At 39.2% G+C, this 17,884-nt stretch overlaps 1 pseudogene; it reads left to right on the top strand.

Moving 5' to 3' along the window:
• Positions 1–3,205: 3,205 nt before the first annotated feature.
• Positions 3,206–3,780, top strand: LOC123811333 (annotated as a pseudogene).
• Positions 3,781–17,884: the final 14,104 nt, after the last annotated feature.

The raw sequence follows: 17,884 nt of genomic DNA, 5'->3' as shown, positions 1-17,884 counted from the left end.
GAAAACTTTCCACAAAACTCATCTGTACCCACTGTTTATTCCAATGGTATATGCCTAGAATGCAGGGTGCGCACTTAGCACCAGGAAACCTACAGGCCCCAAGACACGGAGGCAAGTGTCCAGACAAGTGAGGGGAAGGCTGTCATGATTTCCTGCCCGAGCAGGTTACTGCAGCCATGATTGCGGTCACTCAAAATACCACCCTTGTGAAGGTAAACTTTATTTTTTCCCCAGATTTTCCATTTCCTTAAGGTTATAATTTATATTTCAAAGGTTAAAATGTCCCAGACACCTCAAAAAATCATTTTTTAAACCAAGTTAGACTCAAATTAATTTTCCAAAAAATTAACTAAAGAATCCCCTAGGCTCTCACCAGCAACATAGTCCTGCCTGCAATGCATGGCTAAATAGAAGTAGCAAGTCTCAGCCTGCTTCCTCACCTTCAAAGTAGTGAGCATAACAATGCCTTATCTTGTAGGGACTTGGAAAGGATTAAAGGTAGTAATTCAAGTGGAGCACTTAGAAGAGTGTTTGCACAGAGTAGGCCTCCAGAAGTGCTCCATCCTTCTGCCCATGGTTATTGGGGGGATCAGTCTTTCTGAAAGACATGGAAAAGACTGCTTTCTATAAATGCCACTCTGTATCCAGAAATGAGTAGCCCACACTGTGGTTGCTCATCACTATTAACTAAAGGCTGATGCAAACGAAAGTCATTTGGAGAGTGAGCCAGAGATCACCCACTTACTGCCTGCAACTGCATCCATTGGTGGTTTGTAGAGGGGGGGGGCTTTTTTTGGTTTGATTTTCAGCACCTGCCTGGCCCCCTGAGGCAACTGATATTTTACTAATCTTCTACATTATAGAATCCCCCATCACTTTAACCAAATAGCCATGGTTGATTGGCTGAGAAAGAGTATCAGAGAAAAAGAAATAAAAGAAAGATTTTAGCATTTGCCATCACCTTATGATAAGCCATTTATTTAAAAGTCTCACATGTGCAACCTCAAAACTAAGTGGAGACAGGGTGGAGGCGGGTTTTAGGGAATTTCAAAGATACTTTGGGTTATTCTGCTGTGCTGGATGTCTTCTGTTCTCCCTTCTTATCTTTTCTCCACTCTCCCCACCATGTGCTGTGCCAGAGACTACATTGACACGCTGCTTTGCTTGCTGGCTTCCAGCTGGGTTCAGCCAAGGGGCAGGAGAGAAAAGTCAGGGTGTTTATTTCCCAGTGGAGTCAGCTCAAAGGTCTCTGCTTTGGTCAGTGACCTAGTCTGTACAGCTTTTTCTGTCCCTGGATTCCTGTAACCACTCCCTCCCATGGCTGCTGCAAGCCCAGAAGTAGAAACAGAACCTGCTATTACAAGCCCTGGGTACTGCACAGTCCCTCATGGTTTACCTACACACAGTAGACACCTTTGTAAGTCATCTCTGTAAAATAATAAAAAAATATATGTATTGGTCTCTGTCCTCACTTCCTGACATAGACCTCTTAAATCCCTTATAAATAGGGCTGCTAGGAAAATCTTTTGTTCTAATATTTAGTCTGACCTGCCCCCCACCCACCCACCACCCGTTCCAGAACTCCTAAGACCTTTCTAATTCTCTGCATGGTGAGTGTCTAACACAGAGCTCCTAAACTCCTTGGAATTTCCTAGAGGATCAGAATGTTTTTTGCTCTAAGGAAGCAACTCTGGGTGGACTCCTAGATGGAGGCTGGTCACCAGAAGGACCAAGCCTTGATTAGAAGCTTGGAAATTTCAGCCCCACTCCCATTCTCTGGAGAAACGAAAGGGGTGGAGGTGGAGTTAATAATCCACTGTGGCTATGTGATGAAGCCTCCATAAAAATCCCTGAAGTATGGGGTTCTGGGCTGGTGAACACAGCCACATGGCAGGAGGCGATGCCTCCCAGCTCCTTAGGGGCAGAAGTTCCTGTGCCCAGGACCGTTCCAGACCTCGTGCTGGGTATCACTTCAACTGGCTGTTCACTTGTAGCCTTTAATATATCCTTTGTAATTAATCTTCAAGAGCAAGTAAACTGCTTTCCTGGGTTCTAGGAGCTGCTCTAGCAAACTATTCATCCTGAGTATGGGGATGTGGGAACATCCAATTTGTAACCAAGTCACACAAAAGTTGTGGGTATCCTAGGAACTACCATATTTTTCAGACCATAAGATGCACCTAGGTTTTAGAGGAGGAAAATAGGAAAAAAAATTTTGAAGCAAAAAATGTGGTAAAATATTTAATAACATAAATAACATACTATTTCACCAATGTAAATGTAAACAGAACTCGACTGCAGCATTAACAACCATTATTCCTCCCAAATTTGGGGGGGCTGGGGGGGTGTGCATCTTATAGTCTGAAAAATACGGTAACTCCTTTTGACTGGCATCTGAAGTGGGTGTCTTGTGGATCTGAGTCCTTAACCTGTGGTGCCTGTGCTAACTCCAGTTAGTTTCAAAACTGGACTGGACTGTAGGACATCCAGCTGGTGTCAGAGAATTTGGTCAGAGTGGAGAAGCAGCCCACAAACTGGTTATGTGTGAGAGTGAAGGAAAACACAGTGAGTTTTTCCTAGACATTCCCTTAGTAAAAGCTCTTGAAATATGTTCATTGAACAGTGCCTTCAATTTCTTAGCACTGTATCTATCTGACAAATTTATGTTTTTTACCTTTGAACCTAACCCCTTGGTAAAGTAAAATTCCTTATACCAAGGGCCAGGGTCAGTAAGGGTAGTAAGTTCAAACGTCAGTCTGAAAATTCTCAAGTGTACAGAAAATACAACTTCTTCTACTTTTCTATATCCCAACTTAATTTCTGTTTCAGCCCCAATCCTCCAAGGTGGCAGAAACATAAGCTAAATCAGTTCAAGGTCACCCCTGACAATTAATAAGTATAAGAATAGAACTACACATTAGGAATTTGGCAGCCAGGAAGAGGATACCTAACAGCCTCAAAGGAGGAAAAAAGGACTTTCAGAAACAGCCTGGAGAATGTGATGTGTGAGATGAAACAAAAGGATGAATGCAGGTAGCCAAGCAAAGAAAGAAAAGAGCATGCCAGGCAGCTGGTACAGTCTCAGCAAAGGGAAGAAATAGCAGGACGTGTAGGAGACTACAAGCCATTCAATGCTGCTGGAGCACAAAGTTGAAGACAGGGAGAGCAAACAGGTAAAACAGTGACCAGAGGTACCGTTGTGAGAGTCACCATCTGCCACAACAAAGATGAAAGCTTGACCAAGGAGCCTGAAAGCCAGGATGTCTACCTAAGGCTGTCGGTCATGCTGTACAGGTTTCTGACCAGAAGAACCAACCTTCAAACAAGTGGTGCTGAAGAGGTTTTTCATGAGTTCCAACAACCGGTCGCCTCTGTCCCTGTCCCAGATGACCCAGCAGATGAAGCTTCCTGCCCAAGAGGGTTAAACCACTGTGGCTATAGGGACTACAGCTGATGACATGCGTGTGCAGGAAGTGTCCAAACTGAAGGTGTGTGCACTTCGAGTGAGGCGCCCCACTGGGAGCCACATCCTCAAGGTCCAGGGTAAGATCCCCGCCTTTGACCAGCTGGCCCTGGACCTCCAAAGGCTGTGGCACCATCTTGCTTTCCAATCCTCGAAAGGCTGAGAGGTGAACAGGCATGTGGACAGGCCTCGGGAACCCCTCACAGCCACATCAAACCCCATGTACAATTCAAGGGCAGAAGTTCCAGCACGCAAGAAACCAAGAGGCCACTCATGGCTACAAAAACTATCCTCAGATCCTGCCTTTTGGATGCTGAAAAACAAAACAAAACAAAATCAGGGACCAGCTCTTGAAGAGCTCTATTACATCACATTCTAGGTCAGTGGTCCCCACCAGGGAGGTCCACACATCCCAAGATGTGCAGGAGAACATTCACTAGAATACAGGAAGAAAATGTTAGAACTTTTATCTTATTTAATTATTTTATTTGTGTGTGTGGTTTATAATGTACACACTATATTGGTGTCATAGGACATGTTATATAATAAACAAAAGTATTATGCATACCCTGAAATTTCAGTTCAACCTCAGAATTCAATCAGAATCTGCCAATTAACTTTGGCTGTAACCAAGTGCCCACTTTCATATCATTGATGACGTCCCTGAACCCATGTAATCAGTGATCTCATAAAAGCATAAATCACCATCCTATCTAGTCACTGTAACAGCAACAATTATATAAACAAGTCACAGATTTGGTTTCACTGTTAGTATCCGAATATAATGTCTAAAATGAGTGAGCATTCTCTTCCCATAAGCAGTCAGAGGTTACCTCTGACAATGGTTTGCTAATCACTTGACCCAGAAAACCCCACAAATCAAGAGGTTCAAATCTTTGAGTTTACTTAAGAACACTTGTGAAACTGCCCAGGCCATCAACAGTATGCATATCCAAAAAGCCACCAAGTACATATAGGATGTCACTTTATAGAAACAATGTGTGCCATTCTGTTATCACAAAGGTGGCATTAGCAGGCATACCCAGGCAAGTGGGGCTGGACACAGGGTTGATGGCCCAAAAAGAGTGCTGAATTTTTGCTGCACGTGCTTAAAAATGCAGAGAGTAATGTAGAACTTATGAGTTTAGATGTAGATTGTCTGGTCATTGAGCACACCCAGGTGAACAAAGCTCCTAAGATGTGGCACAGAACTTACGGAGCTCATGGGTGCAGTAACCCATACCATGAGCTCTGCCTGACACATGGAGAGGATCCAACAGGAAAAGAGCAGACTGTTTGTAAAACAGAAGAGGAGGTTGCACAGAAGAAAAAGATATTCCAGGGAAAAAAACTGAACAAAAAGTTATTAGCATAAAATAAATGCTAATAAAAGTAAAAATAATAAAATAAAATGAGTGAACATCCTAGATGTAATTTTAAATTTTCCTTATGTGTCTTATTACTGAAAATTCTACCCATTGGATGAAAGATGTATAAATGTATATTCATTATTGCAAGAGTAGAATGCTATAATAATCAATAACTGTGAAGCTAACAATTTTATATGTAAAATCATTTTAAAACTTTTAAATTGTTAAATAAACAGAAAAATAAATTTGTACTAATATGAAGATTTAGAAAGAGTGCAGATCTGCATAAATTTATGAAGAATTTTATATTCTTTTTGAGCCAACATTTATAACATTTATAAAATTTATTGAATAATATAATGCAAAATAAAAAGCATTCTATTATATAATAATTCTCATATTTGCAGAAGTATTTGGTGTATTGTCCTGTATTTATAACACATGGTAATTGATAAGAACTGTATTTAAGTTTGTTTTATTTTATTGTTTATGCCATTACAGTTGTCCCACTTTTTCCCCCTTTGCCACCCACTTCCCTAATCAGTCCCTTCACCATTGTCCATATCCATGGGCCCTTCACATATGTTCTTTGACTAATTCCTTCACCTTCTTTCAATCAGTCCCCACCTCACCACCCCCTTACAGCTGTCAATCTGTTCCATGTTTCTGTGCCTCTGATTCTATTTTTCTCATTAGTTTATTTTGTTCATTAGATTCCTCTTATAAGTTAGATCATATGATATTTGTCTTTCTCTGACTGGCTTATTTCACTTAGCTTAATAGTCTCCATTTCCATCCATGCTGTCACAAAAGGTAGGAATTCCTTCTTTCTGCCGTGTATTTCATTGTGTAGATGTACCACAGTTTTTTTCTCCACTGATCTACTGATGGATACTTAGGCTGTTTCCAAATCTTGGCTATTGTAAATAGCACTGCTATGAACATGTGGGTGCATATATTCTTTTGAACTTATGTTTCGGGATTCTTAGGGCATATTCCCAGCAGTGGAATTGCTGGGTCAAAAGGCAGATTCATTTTTAGTTTTCTGAGGAAATTCCATACTGTTTTCCACAGTGGTTGCACCAGTCTGCATTCCCACCAACAGTGCACTAGGGTTCGCTTTTCTCCACATTCTTGTCAGCACTTGTTGTTTGCTGACTTATTGATGATAGCTGTTTTGACAGGTATGAGGTGATATCTCATTGTGATTTTAATTTACATCTTTCTGATGACTAGTGACACTGAGCATTTTTTCATAAGTCTATGGGCCATCTATATGTTCTCCTTGAAGAAGTATCTGTTCAGGTCCTTTACCCATTTTTAATTGGGTTATTTGTCTTCCTGATGTTGAGTTATATGAGTTCTTTATATATTTAAAGATTAAACCCTTGTCCAATCTATCATTGGCAAATATGTTCTCCCATGTGCTAAAGTTTTAATTATTTAATTCCATTTTGGCCATGAGACTTTCAAGAAAACATACTTACTTGGTTATTCGTTATATCTTGCAAACAATAAATCACAGCATAATGTCAACTTTGTCACTTCAAATTTTTACTCCTATATCAAGGACCACAATATCCAGGTAAGGTTTCATAGCCTTCTTACAGTATCCTTCTTAAGTATGATGTCATAAACTTAATGTGAAAGAGGACTGTATAGATTAAAGATTTCCTTTTATTATTACACATTAATTTACTAAGGTTATCTTGACAACTCTTTATTCTTGGCTACATTCTAAAAGTTGCATGTGGTCAAATGGTTTGGTACAAAAATAAAAACTGGAAATCCTGAGTCTCATTCCTAGGTCTAATTTTACACAGAGCACTTAATTTCTTCAATGCTTGCTTTTTCATTTTCAAAGTGGGACTAATAATTCTAGTCTGCAAAGTACTTTCCTCAAGAGAGTCATAATTTGAATGCAATTAACTGCTTCTAATTTTTCAAACATAAAATTCTACTGATGTTCACCTAATAGTACAAACACAGTGTCTCAAACTAATTGTTTCCTAAGTGATTATTTTTTAAAGCCATCAATTCATTTTGAGGTAGCTTTATGAAATGGAGATTAAATTAACTAACTTAGCTAAAAACATGATTCTTTAACATTAGCCATAATAACAGCTCGGCATTATCTCAATAGGAACATTGTACAACATGAGGAGGGTGGAGGAGGAGGTAAAACAACAAAAAGTGAATTCCTACATAACACTCCATGGTTTCAATAATTATTGGTATCCACTTCTCCTATAAATTTTCTCAGAAAGCAGCAGGCAGAAATATACATAGCCCCAGAATGAAATTAATGAACTTATAACAGTAATACCCTGGACATAATAAAAGATTCTACAATGGGGTACTAGTGTCAGACTTTAATGTTGAAGACCAGCCTTGGGGCCATACCTTACTTTATTTTTTTTTAAGATTTTATTTATTTATTTTTAGAGAGGGAAGAGAGGGAGAAAGAGAGAGAGAGAGAGAAATATCAATGTGTGGTTGCTGGGAGCCGTGGCCTGCAACCCAGGCATGTGTCCTGACTGGGAATCGAACCTGCGACACTTTGGTTCACAGGCCGCGCTCAATCCACTGAACTATGCCAGCCAGGGGTGATACCTTATTTTAAATGGGGGCTAACAGGGAGGTAGAGCATTCAGGTAGACACTACTTACAAATAACATGCTTTTGTTTCCTCATTGTTAAACCCCCCTTACCCCATCACTTCAGAATGTCTTTTTTTTTTGTTTTAATTTCTTTTTAGATTTTATGATTTATTTTTAAAGAGAGGAGAAGGGAAGGAAAGAAACATCAGTGTGTGGTTGCCTCCCACGCAGCCCCAGTGGGGACCTGGCCTGCAACCCAGGCACATGCCCTGACTGGGAATTGAACCAGCGACCCTTCAGTTCATATGCTGCCACTCAATCCACTGAGCTATACCAGCTAGGGCCAGAGTGTCTTTTACATTGTTCTTTAGGGAAACTGAAGGAGAAAAAAATAGATCATGTATTATTCATCACCTCCCCTCACAGAGAAACAATTACTTTTATAGTACGGTAATTTTTAAATTGTATTCCCCCTTTCTATTTTAATGTGAGTCTTTAGTTTAAACAGACTCATAAAATAATATCTATAAAATCATGAACTATGCCTATAGTATCAGATATGGAAGAAGTTAATGCTTAGAACCTGCCTGAGAAAAATTCTACAGTCCCTGGGTAGGGTTTCAGGAGCCATAGGTCATAGAATCATTTTATTAAAAAAAAAAATATTGAAGTATAACATACAGAAAAGTACACAAGCCCTAAGTGTGCAGATGGATAAAAAGTGACTGCAGCCATGTAGCCAACAATCAGGTCAAGAAATAATAATCCATGAAAAAAAACTAATTCAGGGTAAAAATAGGTGAGAGTAATGGTTAACATTGGGAGTTATCATCTGGGATGGGACACATCTGCTGGGGTATTCAAAATGTTCCACATCTTGATCTCAATGATGGTTTATCATGATAATTTACATATTTAAATATCATCTTGTATTTTTAATATCTGTGCATTTTCTCTACTTGTTATAATTCAGTAAAAAACAAAATTTCTTAAAGGATTGTTTTTACCTGTTTTTGAACTGTATATAAGTGGAATTATATCACATGTTCTTTTGTATGTTGCTCAACGCTGTGTTTGAGAAATTCATTCATGTGGTTGAATATACCGTAGTTGCAGTTCACTCATTTTTATCGCCAATAGTGTTCAGTTGTATGAATATGCCACAGCTGATTTATCCATTCTACTTTTGGGTTATATCTAGTTTGGGGCTAATATAAATAATATTTCTGCACATGTCTTTTGGTATATATGTGTATACATTTCTGCAGGGCATATTTTTTTTCAATGTAGTCATAACAGTTTACATCCCTACCATCAATGTATGAGAATTCACACTAGCTCCATATCCTCCCCAGTAATTGGTATTGTCAGTCTTGGTAATTTTAGTCATTCTGGTAGGAGTACACAGTGAATTTTATTGTTGTTTTCATTTCAATTTCCTTGATTACTAATGAGTTTGAATATTTTTTCATATGTTAGTAGTCATAAAATTTCTTCATATCTTTTGCCCATTTTTAAATAGCTTGCATTTAGTATATAGTCTGTATTCCTTGGTTTAAGTTTGTCTGATATTTCTTCATGATTATATTAGGTTATGCATTTTGAACAGAAAAAACCATGAAAGTGACATTGTCTCTTTCTTGGTGCACTATATCGAGGCATATAATGTCCGTTGTTTCCTTTGCTGTTAATGTTAACTTTGCTCACTTGGTTAAGGCAGTATCTGCCAGGTTTATCAACTATAAAGTTACCTATTTTTCCCATTTGATATGTTTGGGGTTTTTTTGATGCTATTTTAATAGTATTTTTAAAATGTCATTTTCTGACTGTTGATGGTACATAGAAATTCAGTTGATTATAAACAAGTATATTGTTACCTTGTATCCAGAAATCTTGTTAGATTCTAACTTTATAATTTTTAATGCTTTAACACTTTAAAAATTCTTTTCATTCCAATAAATTATCAGCAGATTATTTATGAGTTTTTATATATACAAATATGTCAGTTGCATATAATGACCATTTTTTTCATTTTGTCCTAAGCCTTACACATTTTATTTTGTCTTTTGCCCTTGGTACTGGCTAGAACAATATTAAATAAAAAATGGTGATAGTGGGGCTCTTTGTCTTGTTCCCAACTTCAGGGGAAAGGTTTTTATATTTTATTATTTAACATATTTGCTATAGCTCAGGTTAGGAAAGATCCTTTCTGGCTATTGGAACCAGAATTTTTTTCAATCATAAATATATGTAGTATTTTGCCAAATACCTTTTTCTCTATTAAATTGATAATATTTTCCCTTTATTCTGTAAATATAGCTAATTACATTGATTAATTTTTTAAACCGAAGCTAGTCATACTATGGTCTTTGCTAGGTACTTATTTTTAAAACAAATTATAGTTACCTCAATTTTTTTCTTAAAAACCCAAAGATTCAGGTTCCTTTTTCCAGACACTGGTTATGTAATGAATCACCAAAACTTAATGACTTAGAACAACAATATTTTTATCTGTTATGTTATCTATCCATCAAGAATTCCAAAGAAACTCAGCTGGGCACTTCTGCTCAAGGTCTCTTGTGAGTTTGCAAGTCAGGTTGGTTGTAGTTATAGTTATTTCAAAGGTTTTCTTACTCACACCTCGGGGGCCTAGGCTGAAGAGACTCCACCAGCTGGTTATTGGAACACCTTGTGGATGTTCCACAAACATAGCCCCCTAACTCTGTGTGGTCTCTCCAGCATGGCACCTTCAGGATAGCAGGACTTCTTCTACAGCAGCTCAGAGTTCCAAAGGCATGTGTCCTGAGAGAGAAGCTGGGGTAAGCTGTGTTGACTTTTATGACCTAGCCTTACAAGTTACACAGAATCATTTCACCATATTATTGGTTGAAGCAGTTACAAAAGCCCACTCAGTTTCAAGGGCTGGGAATATAATCCCATCTCTCCTTTTTTAATTGAATTTATTGGGATGAAACTGGTTAACAAAATTATATAGTTTCAGATGCATAGTTCTACAATAAATCATCTGTACACTGTATTGTGAGTTCACTACCCCCAGTCAAGTCTCCACCCATCTCTCAATGGAGGAGTGTGAAGTCACATTGTAAAGAGAACATATGAATCAGATGTATATTGGCGAGGCCATGTTTAGAAAATGCATCCTGCCACAGCAGCATCCCAGAAGTCCCACGGCCAGCTTACACATTCACGTCTGCCATGATACCCAGCTCCAGCCTGTCCACAGTAGGTCCCAGACCTCCTTTCTTATCTTTACCCCCAGTAGCATAGCTCATCTTCACTCATTGTCCTTCATGCACAGACACACACTGGAGTCCCACAAACTCACTCTTAAGGCCAGTCTCTCAGATATCATCCCTGGAGTTTTGGAGCATGAGGAAAAAGTCCAGTGGGCTAGAGAAATAGTATCACACGTCTCCCAGGTTAGAGGTCCTGAGAAATGCTGCTGTGTACTTGGGACAACTGGACAAACCTCTGAATGCATCTTCATGACAATGAGCCAAGAATGAAATTCTTTCCCTAATGCTTGATACAACTCCTTAGTGAGGACCTCCTGCTGTGTTAGGAACTGATAGCACAGTGATAAAGAAGGAAGGAACTCGCAGTGGAAAGGTGCATCTGTAACCTTGTCAGAGCATGATCCGCAGGATATGGGGAACATTTAAAGGTCGTTAAGCCAAGAAGGATCATGATCAGGTTTGCACCTTAAAAAAATCATTGCTATATTAAAGCAAAGCTTTCTCTGTCCCTCACTGCCGGGAACAATGCATCCAGTGGCACTGTGTATACAAAATCTCCACTATAATGTATAAACCTGAAGGGAATTTCTTTGATATGAAGTGTCTTTGAGAGGGAATCAAGGCCTTGCTTTTTTGTGTACATGCCAGGAAACACAAACTAAAGAAAACATGCAATGGAATGGAATTTGCAGAAGACAGAATTAGGAGTTGGAGTAGCAATGACCTCAACTTCTAATGAATTTACTCCAAATTCTGGATTATTCTTCACCACCCTGTCTATGGGCTAATTTGATTCCCAAGCAATGAAAAATGGGCATAGCAACATCCTTTGTAAAATACTTCAGAAATGTCTTTGATTTATTAAAAATGCCATGGATACATGCAGCAATGAACTCCTGTAAAGTCATCACAAAGATGCTAAGTATTTTCACACTAGCTTTTTATGGAATTCAGAGTGGTAGCAACAATTCCCGGCAGGGCTGTCTTTTCTTGCACCATAAGCAATATTGGACAAGGAAACTGTATATCTGATTTAGGAAATCAAAGTAATAAAACTGTCAGCAACAGTGCAGCCAAGTGATTAGAAGAAGGGTGGTTGAAAATTTAAACACCCTTTTTACTCATTAATCTCCAACTGCTAAAGACAAACAAAAAGCAAAATTAACATGATTGTAAACTAAGCACTTGTGTCCTGTGGCTACCAGGTTGGCCTGCTGAGAGGGAATGAGTTGATCAAAGCCAGTGAGTCCGCAGAGAACTGTGGGATTAGTGCTGCTTCAGGGAGCACACAGCCAGGATCCATTACCCAGCCTGTGTCAGGAACAGGTGAACACCATAATTAATCTTGGCTTCAATTTGGAGGGAAGCAGGGAACCTACCTGCCCTGTCTGCCGAGTTTATATGTTAATCCTCTGAGCTCTGAGAAAAAGTTGTTAAATTGGCATAAAGACTTTTTCTGCCCTTCCAAATGTATAGAGAAGAAATAGTTGGGAGGGGTTGCTGGGTTCCCTAACTTTAGGCAGTTAAGACAAGATGCCTCCCAGGAAAACTGCTGATTGCCACCTTGCTTGATTTGATGCATCTCAGCACACAGGGCAAAGGGTCTTCCAATGAAACCAGCAGGTTTTTTAATGCAAGAAAACACGTGGAGATGCAGGGGCCTTACCCACAAACATGAACCATAAAAACCCATGTACTTGGAATTGGAGTTGCTCTCAGGGGCAAACTCATCTAATCAATGGGCTCTTGAATTGCTTAAAACTTGTCCAGGACTTTACATATTATTCTAGATACAGAAAAATGAATAGACATGTGCCTTGTCCCTACTTTGCACCAATTTCATGTATTTTTAAAAAGCAATAAAATGTACAAATGAAATATCTGCATCAGCAATAGAAATTTCACATTAGAAACATTGACAATTTGCCCTAAAATTCCATGCTGAATGAACTGGGGAGCAAAATAAAACCAGACTACAGAGGGCAATCCTTCTTCTAAGGGAAGACAATTTATGAAAATAAGCAGGAGATGCTAGAAGGAGTCTTCTGACACCCTAACATGGAGTGGCAGAGGCCACTCCATTGCAGAGGGCTGAAAGAAATGCAGGTTGAGAGGCCTGTTTGTAATTGTAACACTTGGGTGCCCCTTCCTCTTCCACACCTCAGAGACAAGATGAGACCCCAGTGCAGCACAAGCTAGCCATCTGAGCATAAAGCTGTAGACAGTAAGCTCCTTCTCCCAAAGACCCTCCACATTGTTAGACAAGTGGCTTCACTATGACAACCTCCCCCATTCCAGTCTGCTCCTCCTCCACAATTCTGTAACAAAATATTACTACATTTCCGAATATCATTACTGCCAGCTTTTTATCCCTCTTTATTTCATCTGGATTTGATGTTCTACTATTAAAAATTTGGCTGGGAAACCTGTCTTAGTCAGATTGGGCTTCTATAACAAGATATCAGAGACTAGGTGGCTTAAGCCACAGAAATTTATTTCTCACAGTTATGGAGGCTAGAAAGTCCAAGATCAGAGTGCCAGCTGATTAGTTGTCAGCTGAGAGCTCTTATCTTGGTTTGTAATCGCTGTTTTCTACTTGTCTCCACAGCAAGGCAGAAAACAAAGAGAAAAGAAAGCTCTCTCCTGTCTAATCTTACAAAAGTACTAATCCCATCATGAGGACTCCACCTTCATGAACTAATTACCTCTCCAAAGCCCGGCCTCCAGATTAGAATTCCAATTTATGGTTTGGGGTTGTGGGGTGGGGGTACATACAAACAGGCAGTCCATAATAGAACCCATATTGATTTCTGACAACTGGACAGGAATCATTGATAGCAAATTCAACCATTCTAAATGTTGTTCAAAGCAGGTAGGAAGTCCCTGCACAGTTGCTACCAATCATGCAACAGGGCTTGGGATGAATTCCATGCCATTGTTCTGCTTGAGTTAAGGAACAGGCTTTAATGGGGAAATTTACAAGGGGATGATGGCTTGGCCTCAGATTTTCCCATCATCCCTGAGAGAGTGATGCTATGGCTAGGTGCTATGTTTCCAGTGGAAGGAGATGTCCCCTGAAAAGACACCTTTTTAAAGTAAAATTTTGAGAAAGCACCCTTATCAGAATGTGAACAAAGAGACTATTTAGAGCCAGGGTGACTGAGTTTAGGTACCAGCTGCCAAACACGTAGGGTCCCAGGGGCCCTTAGGAAGTTGCAGCCCATTTTGCTAGGGGCCATTCTGGGAAGCTGAGTTTGAGCACAACCTCTCCTGCTGGCAGAAGCAGGGACGCTAGCCTCTCCTGGCACTATGAGTTGGCAACCCCAGGGTTAGCTCCCAAGGTCATTTTTGGACAATCCTACCCAAAGCATCATACTCTTCTAATCATTCTGTAATAAGTGTTAGTCATAATTAGCTAATGACCAATGAGAATAATACCATGCTACAACAACCTGCCTGGCAAAGGAAAAGTTTTGAGTAGATGAAAGGTTGTTCAGAGATGAAAGAATTTCAGCCCTAGCTGGTATGGCTTAGTGGATTGAGCACTGGCCTGCAAACCAAAGGGTGATGGGTTCAATGCCCAGTCAGGGCACATGACTGGGTTATGGCCAGGTGCCCAGTAGTGGGCACGCATGAGAGGCAGCAACATATTGTTGTTGCCCTCTTGTCCTCCAACACATTGTTGTTGCTTTCTTTTCCTACTTTTCCCTCTGTCTAAAAATAAAATAAAATCTTTAAAAAAAAAGAGTTTCAGTGGAGTAGTTGTACAACATTCACACACATCCAAATAGTAAGTCAGAGGGAAAAGGCAAAATGGAGATAGCCAACCAATTAAGGAAAAGGAGGAAGAGATAATGAGATGAAGAAATATATGAGGGAATAATATATGAAGTAAATTCATTCAACCAACATTTATCGAACACCTGAGCTAAGTTCTGAGCATGAACTGGTGAGCAAGACAGAAATGGTCCCTCCTTGTCCCACAGACAAGTAAACAGCCCAGGAAATCTTATAAAGCTAAAATAATAATTTTAAAGATGATTTTTTTCCTGAATTACTTGCTCTAACATTTTAACTCTCCCAAGTTGCAATTCTGAAAAGGAAACAAGTACTTTTCCTTTATAGTAAGAAATGCATCACAGAGTAACCTAAAAGTAGGAAATCACAATTTGCCATCCTTAAGGAAATAATTAAGTAAGCCAAGAATTATCAATGAATGCTGAAACCCTTAGGTGAAAGGCTGATGAAGGGCTGGATATTCACCTGGTGCCAAAGTTATCAGACTGCAGGTTACTAGCTAGTTCCAAGATGACTGTCACCACATAACCCAGTGGTCAATCTTAATATCAGCAATAATGGGATTACCAGAGCTTCATTATGTAACTTCTGGTGTGATGCACTGTTTTGCTGAATCTAAATGAGCCTTTAGATTCAATGTCCAATAACAAAAAATATGGGGTTTATTGTTAGATGACACCAAAAGTAAGCAATCACAAAAATCCAGAAATTGGAGCATTCTAGGGAACAACTGTCCTGATCTTTGAAAGTCAATGTCATAGGAAAAATAAAAAGCTGGGGTGGGTGTGAGAGGGAGATTAGGGGGAACATGAAAGCAAATGTCTGTTCTAAAGTAAAATACACTTCAGAGACCCAACAACCAAACACAGTCATGCTTCTTGATTGTATCCTAATACTGAACAAACTTGCTTCAAAAGACATTTTGGGGACAAGCAAGGGTAACTTGGGTGTGTTGATATTATTGGGGTTATGTAAGAAAGTGTTCTTATTTAGATATGCATATAAAAATATTTAGAAGTAAAATGTCATGATATCTGTACTTACTTTAAAAGACTTTAACAAAATATAGGTGAAACATGAAAAAATGCCAATCATTAAATCTAAGTGATAAGTATAGGGTATTTATTATACTATTCTCTCTACTTTTCTGTACATTTATAATTTTCACAGTAATTATAAAAAGTATCTTTAACACCTAGCATTTGTGAGGGTTTGAGGAAACAGGCCATTCCATTCATATTGTTGGTTGAACTGTACATTGGTATAGTCTTCACAGAGGACAATTTGGAATATATAAACTTTGTTTAGGTTTTTATCTTTTTAATATTTTATTTATTTATTTTTAGAGAGAAGAGAAGGGAGGGAAAAAGAGAGGGAGAGAACATCTATCATTGCCTCTCTTACACACCCCAACCAGGGGCTGAAATCACAACCCGGGCATGTGCCCTGAACGGGAATCAAACCGGTGAACTTTGGCTTTGCAGGACATCACCCAACACAGAGCCACACTAGTCAGGGCTAAATTGTGTTTTAAAACACATATACCCTTTGACATAAAAGTCCCATCATTAAGAATGTATTCAATGACTAGTGATACCAAGTAGAGAGGATGTATCCATAAAGATGTTTATTGTAGCATTATTTATAATATAAACAAATCTGAGATAACAGGGAAATGGTTTAATATATTTTGACAGTACCAGGTCTGTTGGAAAGTATCCAGCATTGTAATATGAAACACACGTTTATTGAAAATATAAGATATAGAAACATTGTACATAGGACAATGACTCACTCCCCTTCAAAGAAGGCACCTTGGGACTTCACACAGTTCCAATCACGATCAGCTGCTCAGTTTTATTTTCCTGAATCCCATTGACAGTCTGAAATCTCTTCCCTTTCAAAGGTGATTTTAGTTTTGGGAATAGCCAGAAGTCACAGGGCAACAGATCTGGGCTATCGAGGGGCTGAGTCACCTGAGTGATTTGATGTTTCACCAAAAAACTGCATGAGATGTGATGCATGAGTGGGCATGTTGTCATGATGAATCTGCCAATCACCAGTTGCCCGTAGCTATGGCTGTTTTTGTCATTTGAATCTCTCAACTGACAAATATTGAGGTAGTACTCCTTATTAATTGTTTGGCCTGGTGGGGAGGTGGTGTACTCATGATGGACAATACCATCCCAATCAAAAAACACAGTTACCATGGCCTTAATCTTTCTGTGACTTTGCCCTGCCTTGTTTGGGTATGGCAAACCAGGCAACTTCCATTGGGATGACTGGGCCTTCCTTTCAGGATCATACCCATAAGCCCATGATTAATCTCCAGTTATGATCTTCTGGAGGAAATCTGGTTCATTAGAAGCAGTTTGAATCAAGTCATTAGCAACTGCAGCACGATATTCCTTCTGCTTGTGTAGCAGAAGTGCAGAACAAATTTTGCCACTACATGTTTCATGCCCAGATCCTTTGTCAGAATCTTGGACACAGTTTTTGGAATCCACAGATCGGCTTCTAGTTCTCACCCTGTTAGTTACCAATCTTTGATGATTGCAGCCTGTACAAGTTCAACATTCTCTCAGGTGTTCTGCTTGTTGCAGGCCTTCCAGAATGTGGGTCACTTTCAACAGATTCTCGATCATCTTTGATGTGTTCGTGCTACACTTTTACTTGCACTGTACTCATTGCATCATCCCAAAAAGGCTTCTGAATCATCCAAACAGTTTTTGAGGAAAAATGTTCAAGCTTAATACAAAATTTGATGCAGATTTGTTGCTCTACTTGCTCAGTCACTTTGAATGTGATGGCCACACAGTACACATGCTCACTCAATGGTGTCTACCACCCCCACTATCTAGTACAGTGAAGTTGTTATTGTTTGCATATGTGCATTCCAGTCCACTCTTCTTGGCTGCCAGGTCACATTGATGGGGCACAAACTGTATATTAACAATGGCTGGACTTTTTCCAGACAGAGCTTGTATGTTATATATTATATGACAAAGAACAACATGTCACTGTTAAAAATAAGAAAATAGTCTGCCACAGAGTAGGCGGGTAGCTTAAACAACAGAAATTTATTTTCTCACAGTTCTGGAGGCTAGAATTAAAACAAGGTGTCAGCAGGGCTGGTTTCTTCTGAGGCCTCTCTCCTTGGCTTATAGATAGCCATCTTCTCCCTGTGCCTTCATATGATCGTCCCTCTCTACCCATTTGTGTCCACATTTCCTTATAAAGACACCAGTCTTACTGGAATAGGAGACACACTAATGACTTCATTTAAACTAAATTATCTCTTTAAAGACCCTGTTTCCAAATACAGTCACATTTTCAGGTACTGAAAGTTAGGATTTCAATATGTCTAAGTTAGGAGGACACAAGTCAGTCCATAAC

The sequence above is a fragment of the Phyllostomus hastatus genome, unplaced genomic scaffold, assembly GCF_019186645.2.
Source record: "Phyllostomus hastatus isolate PE091 unplaced genomic scaffold, TTU_PhHast_1.1 phas_scaffold_78, whole genome shotgun sequence".
Classification (NCBI taxonomy): Eukaryota; Metazoa; Chordata; class Mammalia; order Chiroptera; family Phyllostomidae; genus Phyllostomus; species Phyllostomus hastatus.
Note: the sequence above shows the minus strand (reverse complement) of the source record. Positions and strands in the feature narration are given on the sequence as shown.